Source organism: Gossypium arboreum, chromosome 7 (assembly GCF_025698485.1).
Source record: "Gossypium arboreum isolate Shixiya-1 chromosome 7, ASM2569848v2, whole genome shotgun sequence".
NCBI classification, from domain to species: domain Eukaryota; kingdom Viridiplantae; phylum Streptophyta; class Magnoliopsida; order Malvales; family Malvaceae; genus Gossypium; species Gossypium arboreum.
In genome coordinates, this window is record NC_069076.1 from 49,596,291 (window position 1) to 49,608,207 (window position 11,917).

General features: G+C 32.8%; 1 pseudogene; it reads left to right on the forward strand.

The window, feature by feature from the left end:
• Positions 1-263: 263 nt before the first annotated feature.
• Positions 264-10,193, forward strand: LOC108474443 (UTP--glucose-1-phosphate uridylyltransferase-like; annotated as a pseudogene).
• Positions 10,194-11,917: the final 1,724 nt, after the last annotated feature.

Sequence of the window (11,917 nt, forward strand, 5' to 3'; positions counted from 1 at the left end):
AATAAAAAAGAATGAAGTCATTAATAAGTGATACGATATGGCACAATTTGATAATGTATTAAATAGAAATTTTAAAAGAAAAAGGAAAGTTTGTTACAATCATATGCGTATTTTAGTAAGATAATAACTAAATATTTGCAAGTGTCTACATATATGGGATGTGCATTGCCTATTTTGGGTTCATTCTTTTCATCATTTCTGAAGAGCAGAGCAACTTCAGACTTGGCCTTGTAAATTAGAGCCGTCAGCGCATTGGCAACCTAATGGCAAAACTCAACCAGCTCAAATCTTCCATCGCTTCTCTCTCTCTGTGGTGTTTTGGGGACATTTTATCCGGAGGAAGTATGAACTTCAGTTTGGAATTTAAACAACAATTTAATGAATCCGGATGAAGAATGAAGAAAACTTGAAGTTAAAGTTTGGTAATTCTGAGCTTGAAAAACAGAATGAAATTGAAGGCAAGAAAAGAGATAGTATTTTGGATGAAATTCTAATGAATTTTCATTACTTTGAATGGAGGCTAAAAGCCAATACATATACCAGACACAAGCTGGTCAAAATGAACAAATTTCACCTAAACAAACACCACTACCACTAAGCAACATTGAAACTTGTAAAACATTACTTGTACACAAAGATAAACTGATTTATCAGTCCATCAGTACTAATTACATCAAAAACAATGTCAACTTAGTTCAATCTGACTAAATTATAAAACAATATTTAAGGTAACTAAACAGAATGAATTACGATAGCAGTAATGTGTTTCAGCATCTGCATGCATAGTTCATGTGCTGGAGGTATGGCTTGATCTGCTTCTCTATACTTCATCCGCATAACTTATGCTACATAGTCAGCTCATTGCTGCTTCATGTGTTGTATGCATACTTCATACGGTAATAATATAGCAGCTTGATCTTCCAGCTTGATCTTCAACACTTTATCCACATGACTTGTGTTGCTTGGTTTGCTCCTTGGTTGCTTCTTATGCTGCATGCAGGCTAACTCCAACACTCCTCCTTGGCTTGTATGCTGCATAGTTCTGACTGATCCCTTTACAACCAGCCTTGATTTGAGTTTGTTCAAGCTACCATCAGTATTTTGCTTGGCTCGAAACACCCTCTTCACTCCAATAACCTTCTTGTTGACTGGTTTTAGAACTAAATCCCAAGTTTGATTCTTGTCAATCATGCTCATCTCATCAAGCATGGCCTGCTTCCATCCTTGTTAAGCTTTAGCTTCTTCAAAGTTGATTGGTTCAACTGTAGCCACTCGAGCTCTCTCATAAATATCAGCCAATGGTCTAGTGCCTCTGAATGGTTCATCATAAATGTTTATTTCAAGACCATTTTGATCAGCTTCAGCTTGATCTGTTACAAGATCTTCAGAAACTTCATCTTTGATGCTACAATCAGATTTCTTAGAATCTCGAGTTCTTTTAAGAGAAACCTCCTCATTAACTTCAACAGTTTCCCGAGCTTTAGGCCTCTTAGTCTTATTTTCCAACTCTTGTTGCGCTTTTTTCTTTGTAGCTTTTGTTGAAGCCAACTGGTCTTTGAGATTCTTCAGTTCTTCTTATGCTTGCCTCAGTTGAGATTCTAAATCTGCAATACGTGTGCCAAGCTTCTTTTGGTTCAATGGATCAGATTATGGAGCACCTCTTGGTGAACGACGATCTCTAAGCTTCAGACTACTACGATCAGTAATGGGTCGATGATGTAAAGGTTCTGAATCAGAACTCGATGGCCTAACCTGATGTGTCCCTCGAGGAGATTGCTTTTGTGGCACGTCCACAACAAAGCTTTTGTCAACCATGGTTACTAACATGAGCTTGGATCCATCTGGTTCACTGATCAGGTATTTTTTACCTTTGAATACTACTGAATATCCTTTTTGAAGCAATTGAGCAATGCTAAGTAAGCTTCTATCAATTTTAGGCACCAACAAGACATTTGTAACAAGTTTGGTACCTGTAGGAGTGTTTATCAGCACATCTCCTTTGCCTTCAGCTTTGATGAAGTGTCCATTTCCAACCTTCACCCTTGTTTTGAAGCTTCTGTCAATTAACTTAAAAATGCCAGTATCAGGGGTCATGTGGTTTGTGCAACCACTATCTATCAACTATCCCTTTGTGGCTTTTCTTTTGGTAGATGAGCAAGAGACAGCAAAGACTCGTTCTTCTTGATCACTTTCTTCTTCTGCCACTTGAGCTTCAGCTCTTGGCTGTTGAGTTTGATTTAGCCTCTGCCTGCCTTTGTTTCTGCAGACTTTTTCAGCATGGCCTATCCTATTGCAGAATTTGCACTGCACATCAGGTCTGAACCAACATACTTCACCCGGATGACTTACCCTTTTGTAGTGTGGGTAGGGTGGATATCTTCTTTCACCATCTGATCTAGGCTTGCTTAACCAGGATTCCTTTCCTTTGTATGCAGAGGAGCTTGAGGTTGGTCTGCTTTTGGCTTAGAAGGCACCTTCATGATGCTCTTTCTATCTGCTGGCTCTCCTTTGTTCCTGAGCATAAAGAGCATTGATAAGTTTAGTTAAAGAAATGCTTGCTAGGTCTCTCGAATCCTCAAGGGATGAGATTTTTTCCTCATATCTTTTAGACAATGTTGAGAGCACCTTCTCCATGATCCTTGCCTCACTAAACTGTTCTCCAAGCAATCTTATGTTGTTTACTACAGCCATAATTCTATCTGAATACTACTTAACAGTTTATTCTTCCTTCATCTTCAAGTTCTCGAACTCTCTTCTCAGATTCAACAACTGCTGCTGCCTTGTCCTTTTTGTACCTTGGAACTCCTCCTTGAGCTTGTCCCAGGCTTGCTTTGGAGTCTCACAAGCCATGATTCTGGTGAAGATAACACCAGACACACAGTTCTGAATGCAGGACATGGCTTTGTGCCTTTTGGTCCTCTCATCTGCATGCTGCCTGATTTGAGCCACTGTGGGATTGGCTCTGAGTGGAACTGGCTCAACATCTGAATTGACAACCTCCCACAAATCAAATGCTTGCAGGTAGGTCTTCATTTTTACTACCCATATATGGTAGCCTTCTCGGTTGAACACTGGTGGTGGCGCTGGTGAGAATCCTGATGAAGACATGGTTCTACAGGTCCACTAAGAATTTGGCTCTAGATACCAATTGTTGGTGTTTTTGGGACACTTTATCCAGAGGAAGTATAAACTTCAGTCTGGAATTTAAACAACAATGTAATGAATCCGGATGAAGAATGAAGAAAACTTGAAGTTAAAGTCTGGTGATTTTGAGCTTGAAAACCAGAATGAAATTGAAGGCAAGAAAAGAGAGAGTATTTTGGATGAAATTCTAATGAATTTTCATTACTTTGAATTGAGGCTAAAAGCCAATACATATACCAGACACAAGCTAGTCAAAATGAACAAATTTCACCTAAACAAATACCTACTACCCCTAAGCAACATTAAAACTTGTAAAACATTGCTTGTACACAAAGATAAACTGATTTATCAGTCCATCAGTACCTAATTACATCAAAAACAATGTCAACTTAGTTCAAATCTGACTAAATTACAAAACAATATTTAAGGTAACTAAACAGAATGAAATATGATAGCAGTAATGTGTTTCAGCATCTACATGCATAGTTCATGTGCTGAAGGTATGGCTTGATCTGCTTCTCAATACTTCATCCGCATAACTTATGCTACATAGTCAGCTCATTGCTGCTTCATGTGTTGTATGCATACTTCATCCGGTAATAATATAGCAGCTTGATTTTCCAGCTTGATATTCAACACTTCATCCACATGACTTGTGTTGCTTGGTTTGCTCCTTGGTTGCTTCTTATGCTGCATGCAGGCCAACTCCAACACTCTCAAATCCAATTAACTTCTTTTCTCTTATCTGCACTTAACTATTGTATTAACCAAACAAGAATAACACCAATCTTTGATTCCCTCGCAGCGAAGATGACAAAAGCGGATTCATCAACTTTGTCTCTCGCAATCTCAAGTATTATTATATATTTCTTTTCATTTTTACTTATGTAAGCTTCAAACTTTGATTTTGAAAATCTCATAAAAAGTGAAGAAGAGCCACTGATAGAATGGAGTAAGGTCGAAATACCGACTGAATATGAGATGATTGTTCCTTATCACATATTACCTCCAGTTCCCGATGGTAAACAACTTAAATCATTTTATCCCCTCTTTCATTTGATCTCAATCTCAAACTCAATCTCAATCTCAATCTCAATCTGTATTTGAATTTAAAAGCAGATGCAACTGAAACTAGGAGGCTTTTGGACAAACTTGTTGTCTTAAGGCTTAATGGAGATTTGGGGACAGCTATGGGAAGTGATAGTCCTAAGTATGCTCGTGCTTTTCCTCTTTATATATTTTATATATTTATTAATCAATATATATATATATATATCAACACACAAAATCATAACAGATCTCTCATTGAAGTTCGCCATAACTACAACTTCATTGAGCTAGTTGTTATTCAGATAGAGGTCATGTATCTTCCCTCCCCTCCCATCCCCTCATAAGTTGTAAATTTCCTTTCTTTTCTGATATAGCCCAATGGATGTAACAGTTTGCTTTTGTTTTCTATTTGCTTTTGTTCAGAATTTAAATTGGAAATACGGATGTAATGTTCCCTTGGTTCTGCTGAACCCATTCAATACCCATGTAGAAACATTGAAGGTTTCCATTTTTATATAATTTTAACAATTTCTTTTCTTTTCTTTTCTTTTATTCATGTAACTCTTAGACAATGCAGCACCTCGATAAGTGGGTCCGTTCAGACGTCAGATTTACAATATTCTTCAGGTTGGTGATATCAATTTTCTAACTCCTCCAATTTCATTTTTAAATTCGACAACTAAAACAAGACATCATTTTCTTGTATTTGCATAGAGCCAATATCCTTGTATAGCAGCTGAAGATTTCACTCCATTACCATGCAAAGGCGAGACTAGCAAGGATGGATGGTAAAAACATTTTTAATATCATCTCCTAGTCCCATTCCATAACATACGGCTTCAGTATCAGGTGGGAATCACATGTGGATAATTTTCTTTCTTTTTTTTTTTTTTTCTTTTTAACCTCTTCGCTGAACTTGAATCATTTACCTTTTAACACTGTGCTAACTTGGCAATATCGAAACTTTGAAGTAGTTCACACCAGAAGAAATCCATAAGGGAATTGTTAGTTTTGTTTGTTGCCTTCAAAACTCAGCTACAAGTTTATGAGAATTATATGATAAATGATTTTATGTTACTATAGTTTAAGCAATTCAAAATATGTTGAAGAGGGTCAGAGTTTTTGAGAATCAAGTACACTATTTTAGTTAAATGGTGATGTAAGGTTTTTCAATGGATTTTGCATGGTCATAGTTTGTGGATGAAGTTGTAAGATTGATTTAACTCAATAGTTTCTATAATGTTCTATCTTTGCACTCACATGAATAACAAGATTTCTCTATTCCATCTCTTTTAGCCATCTTCATTTCCTGTAATGATTAGGTTTTAGAGAACTACTATCGGGTCTTCTCTTTTGATTATATTTTAAAATTTTTATTTATCTATTTTCTTCATGAAGGTGTTCTCCTGGTCATGGTGAAGTGTTCCAATGTCTAAGGAATAGTGGCATGCTTGATGAATTCATATCACAGGTTATGCTTTTTTCTATTTTCTGTAAAAAAACACAAAAAACATTGGATGTATAAACTTAGAAATTCTAGTTGGTAATTCATTTGCAGGAAAAGGAGATTTTGTTTTTTGCGAACATAGACAACTTAGGTGCTCTCCTTGACTTCAGTATCCTTGTTCCGATTTCTAATGAACTCATAATTCTAGTGGCTATGTTCACACACATACACATCAAACGTGCCAACTTTTTATGGTAGTTGTATTCCTTGACTGGTAATAGGAATCTTAAAGAATATGGTCGAAAACCAGGAGTTTTGTATGGAGGTAAAGGAAGAAAGTGTTATATTATCCTGTTATTTTGCTCCATGATTATTTTGACATGTATTTGTGTAGCTTACACCCAAAACCTCACATGACCAAATGACTGGTACTCATATTTCATATGAAGGAAAGGTCCAGGTAAGAAATGAAGTCTTTATTTTTCTTTTAGAATTCAACTTGTTATTGTTAATCCAAAAGAATATGATTTGGATAATGATGTCAATCTTTTGTAAAGTTAATAGTGAGACATTGACTAATACTTTTTTTATTTATATTATTTAGTTCATTCAAAGAGCACAAGTTCCTGAGAAACATGTAAGTCATCTATTTCTCCAACTTCAGCTTCTTTATTTGTTGTTTTGCTATTTATTTTTTCTGTTCTTTTCAATATTAGAATTTAAATGGTAATTTGACTGCTAGGTAGGATGTTATCATTACACTACACATTTTTGTGAAAAAAAAAAGCTAAAGTTATATGTGGTGATTGATATAATTAGTGAGTCACATATTAACCAGCAAACTAAAAATCACTCAACAAAAATATAAAGTTAAAAGGCAATTGCTACGGCTCAAATTATAGGTCTTTTCCTTTTTTACAACCACCACCAACGCCATTTTATCTTCTATAATTCAACTTAAACCCTTATATATTTGCATAGTATATTATCACAAATGAGGAAATAATAAATATATGGGAAACCATAAACTTGAAAGCTTTTAATAATTTTTGCCCCTTGCATTTATTAAAAGCTATTTTAGTTAGGATTTTGTTTTTTTTTTCCCCTCATTTTGAAGTGAATTAAATTTGTGTTTACTATTTTTTGTTCACTGTTTACGCTGCTCTTGTAATTTATTTTGAATTAAAGTTGAATATTAATTTTTAAAAATGAGTCAAATTATTTTTCTTAACGAAAATCTTGACAAAAACATAAATTTTAAACATGTTCGTGTTGCATGTCACGTGTACTACATGTTGATATTTTATATATCACACATCAACAATTAATCTATTAATTATAAAATCCAAAATTAAAAAAAATTAAACATTCATAAAAACTTAAAAATTAGCACGAAGTACATATGGATTGTCATACGAGTTTTAATGTTTAAAAATTTAACGTTTTAAATAGTATTTTCGATAAAAATAATTCGACTTTTTTGAAAGGTTAATTGTTAAACTTAATTCTTTTAAAAATAAAAAGTAAATTAATAAAACATATAAACGTATATAAAAATATAATATTGACTTTTACAGATAAATTTTTATTAAAATTTAGATTAAAGTGAATATGGTTGGCCTACTATATTAATAACGTGGTTTTGGTTGTTGTATTCTCATATCTTAAATGAATTTAATCTTCACATTTCTACAAATAAAATTTAAATTAAGGATGTGAAACTTTTCACCCAACACATTAGCATAGGAAAGAATATATTTGAAAATAATGAAATATTAAATTTGTTTTCGTATATTTTATTATACTTTTTAAAGGTATAATGTTATATTTAGCCTTTAATATTTATATTTTTATCAATTTAATTTTTATAATTATTATTATTAGTTAAATTTAACCCTTAACTTTTAAAAAGAGAGTTAAATTGTAATTTTTAATGAAAATATTAACTAAAATATTAAACTTTTTAATGATATTGACGTGACAACTTGCGTGATATCTACATTTACTTCATACTAACATGTCACTATTTATCTTACATGACATACCAAAAATAATTTGAAATCTATAAAATTATTAAAAATTAAGAAAATTTCAAAAATAAAAATAAAAATAAAAAAACAACAGCATGAAGTACATGTAAATTGTTGTATGGATTAACATTTTTAAAAAGATTACAATTATAAAAATAATCACAATTAATGCATGTTCATAAATTTACTAAATATATCGAGATAGCACCCACAAATGGTGAAATTGACATATAGAATAAATATAAGAGAGGATCCACAAATTGTATTTACGCAACTTGAAATAATAAGGCTTTGCTTGGTTTCAAGAAATGTAGGCTATTTTGGATTTCCTTTTCCTTTTCTTAGAAAATGATAAACATTCATATATATATATATATATATATATATATATATATGTTTGATTGAAAATTAAAAAATAATTTTAAAAATGAAAATATGTGAAAATTAAAAATAATAAAAAATTTCATTATTTTCAGTAAAATATTTTGTAAAACTGAAAAAAGTTGAAAACATTGGTTTTTTAACTTTAAATTAATTGACTTTTGGTTCAATCATATATAAATGAGAAAAATATTTTTTTGAACAGCTTTTAAACATCAAACTTGTTACCCTGATCGGAATCCATATACATGTGAATTTTTTTTCATACGCATAATTATAAATTTAGCTTCAACTTGTCAATTCGGCACTTTTTTTTTAAACTAAAAATAGTTAAATTTAATTATTAACCGCTCAAATATTAGACAAATTGTTATTTTTCTAATGAAAATACTAACTAAAACATTAAATTTTTAAATATGGTAGTCCACATGGAAATCACATGTAATTTAGGCTAATTTTTGAATTTTTTAATAATTTTGATTTTTATTTTTAAATATTTTTATAAATTTTAAATTATTTGTTGATATGATGTATAATACACATAATGCTATGTTAGCAAGAAGTACATGTGGACGACGTCACGTTAAAAATTAAAGTTTAAATTATCATTTCATTTAAAAAATAATTTGACTCTTTTAAAAAATTAATCAATTTTAATTAAGAAAAAATAATGATCAAATTGATAAAATATATAAATATTCATCATTCCATCTAAAACATATATGCATGTGATAGGGTTTAAACCATTGAGACCTTAATATTCATCCCTTTTAATTTGTCATTTGAATCAAACTTTTAATAAATTTATTATATAATTATTTTTGTAAATAATGGTTACGATTTAATTATTCATACCTTATTTCTTGAGTTAAAATATAGTTTGTCGACAGGATATTTTAATATTTTAAATTTTTATTTGAACTGAAAATTTTGTTATTCATTTCTTCAAAAAAATTTATATAATATTTATTGTGTATTACTGAGGTTGACATGATTATGACTTTATAACAGATCTGACATGATTATGACTTTGTAACAGGTCAAGGAATTCGATTCAACGGAAAAGCTTAAACTTTTCCATACAAATACTATGTAAGAAGACGCTTCCTAACTGCATATCAATTTAGTTTACGATATAGGTGGATGAATCTAAACGTAATTAAAAGGCTTACGGACGCTGAAAATCCAAATGTTTGTATCGTTTTCTTTTCTATACATGTTGCTTCAAGTACAATTATGACTTCCAATAATTGTAGGAGGTCCATGGAACCAAAGTTGTTCAATTTGAAACAGTGGCTGATGATGCAATTAAGGTATAAATTGTACCGGTTATTGGATTAAAATTTTGAAACAAGAGAGGCCTAATTGTGTTACTTGCATGTGTGAACAAGTTCTTTGATCGTGCTATTGGTATCAACGTACCGCGAGCACGATACCTTCCCCTGAGGACTACGGTAGATTTGTTTCTTTATCTGGTTATATCCTTTCCCCCTTGACAATGCCAAACTCCTTCAACATGTCCTCATATAAATTTTCCTTTTGCAGTGTGACATTTATACCCTAGTTGGCTACGTTTTCAAGAGAAAATCTAAAGCAAAGCCTCTAGACCCAATCATTGAATTTGGGTCTGAATTCTTTAAGGTCCCTATCTTCCTTTAAATATAGATCAATCCTATTCCCATAATGATCTTGACATATATAATTTCATTTTCACAATAGCCGACTGATTTCTTAAGTCGATTCAAGACAATGCCAAGCATCATTTAACTTGATAGCCTTAAAGTGACCGGGGAAGTAAGGTTTGGATCTAGAGTTGTTCTCAAGGTATTTTATGGATGCTCTTAGCTTTAAACATGCATATCATGTACAAATTTACAGCAGACATAGGTTATCTCGAAGCTCTGTTATCATGCTTCAATCTTTTTCCAGGGTAAAGTGAGTATTGCCGCAAGAGCTGGGTAACAGTTGCAGATTCCTGATAAAAAAGTAATTGAACATAAGGTAAAGACGTCATTAGAATATTAACACGATGGGGTTGGTTTGGTTTGTTTTTTGTAATTGAGACTGAATTTTAACGATAGGAAATTAACGGCCCCCAAGATCTCTGCGAGTTCACTGCCAGAGTTCCTGGTCTGCCATAGTTTCACTGAGAGTGAATAAAAAACAAAATTATTAGGCTATTTTCTGTTAACTGATTTTGTTTTCTTCCCTTCTCTTATATCTACCTTTTTACGTTAGCAATTACTCTGTTTTAGCTAAGCAACCACTTCATTTTGATTCATATACGATTTTATCAAATCTAACAATGTTATATGGTACCCATCACCATGGAATATTCACTACTGCATCTTGAATTTAAATCAATCCAAATTGAAATTATCTTTCTAGACCATACACTTTTCAAATCAAAACCACCTAATTTTACATTTAGTATTTGATATTTGAGACCAATGACGTTTATTACATTTATCATTTTGTCAGAATCAATGATAAAAGAAGCTGAGAAGAAAATGTTATTAACTTTATTAACTTCTTGAGAGTAGTAGACAGAGTATTTAATACAATCAAATAATAGCTAACAGTAACTACTTTGTTTAACAACTAACTAGCTCCTTTTAACTAAGTTCAACAGTAATAGTAACTGATGAAATACTCATAACATGCCCCGTGCTCGTTGACGTTCTATCCCTCCTGTAACTTCATGATCATTGGTAAGAACTCTAAGCTGACTCCTAAACTTATTGAACAATCCTGCTGATAATGGTTTCGTCAAGATGTCTGCAATCTGATCTTGACTTGGCACATGACCCACTTGAAGGGATCCTCTTGCGATTCTTTCCCTCACAAAGAATAAATCCAACTCGACAGGTTTGAATTTAGAGTGCATAACAGGACTCCCTGCTACTGCAACAGCAGCTGAACTATCACACCACACTAATGCCTTGCTCTTAACTAGAACTTATAGTTCAGATAACAAGGACTGAATCCAAACCATTTTTGCAGTGACATGAGCAAAACTTTTGTATTCTGCTTAGCTGTACAACTGAAGACCACTTGCTGTTTTTTGGAACTCCAGGAAACTGGATTCCCTCCAAGAAACACGCAATAGCCTGACGTCAACCGACGATCATCAACATATGACCCCCAATTGACATCTGAATATCCTTCGAGCAAAAACTTCGAAGTTCGAGTGAACCTTAATCCATGATCTAAAGTCCCCTGCAAATAACGCAAGATTCTTTTAACAACTTCGAAGTGGAGATCCAATGGCTTATGTATAAATTGACATACTTTGTTCACAGAGAATGCAATGTCTGGTCTAGTAATCACAAAATATTGTAGAGCACCAACTATGCTTCTGTAAAGATGTTCATTTTCAACAGAACTGTCTGCATGAGCTGATAAATGACAAGTGGTTACCATTGGTGTAGGATAGCCGTTCAATCTGTCCATGGAGGCCCTTCGAAGTAGATCAAGAATGTATTTCTTTTGGCTAAGAAAAAGACCATCTTAAGTGTAGTTGACTTCAATGCCTAGGAAGTAACTCAACTTCCCTAAGTCTTTCAAAGAGAATTGAACATCGAGTTTGATCGATGGCACGAGAGTCAGTCCTAATGACAATAATGTCATCCACGTATACCAGAGCATAGAGCAATTGAGACCTCGAACAATGAATAAAAAGAGAGTTGTCAGCTTTTGATACTTCAAATTTGGCAATTAAAATCAATTCCTTTAGCTAAACAAAGCCCGAGGTGCTTGCTCAAGGCTGTACAAGGCTTTTTTTAACTTGCATACCAGTTGTTGGCCATTGCTCATTTGTTGTTCAAAACCTGGTGGTTGCACCATGTAAATTTCCTCATGCAAA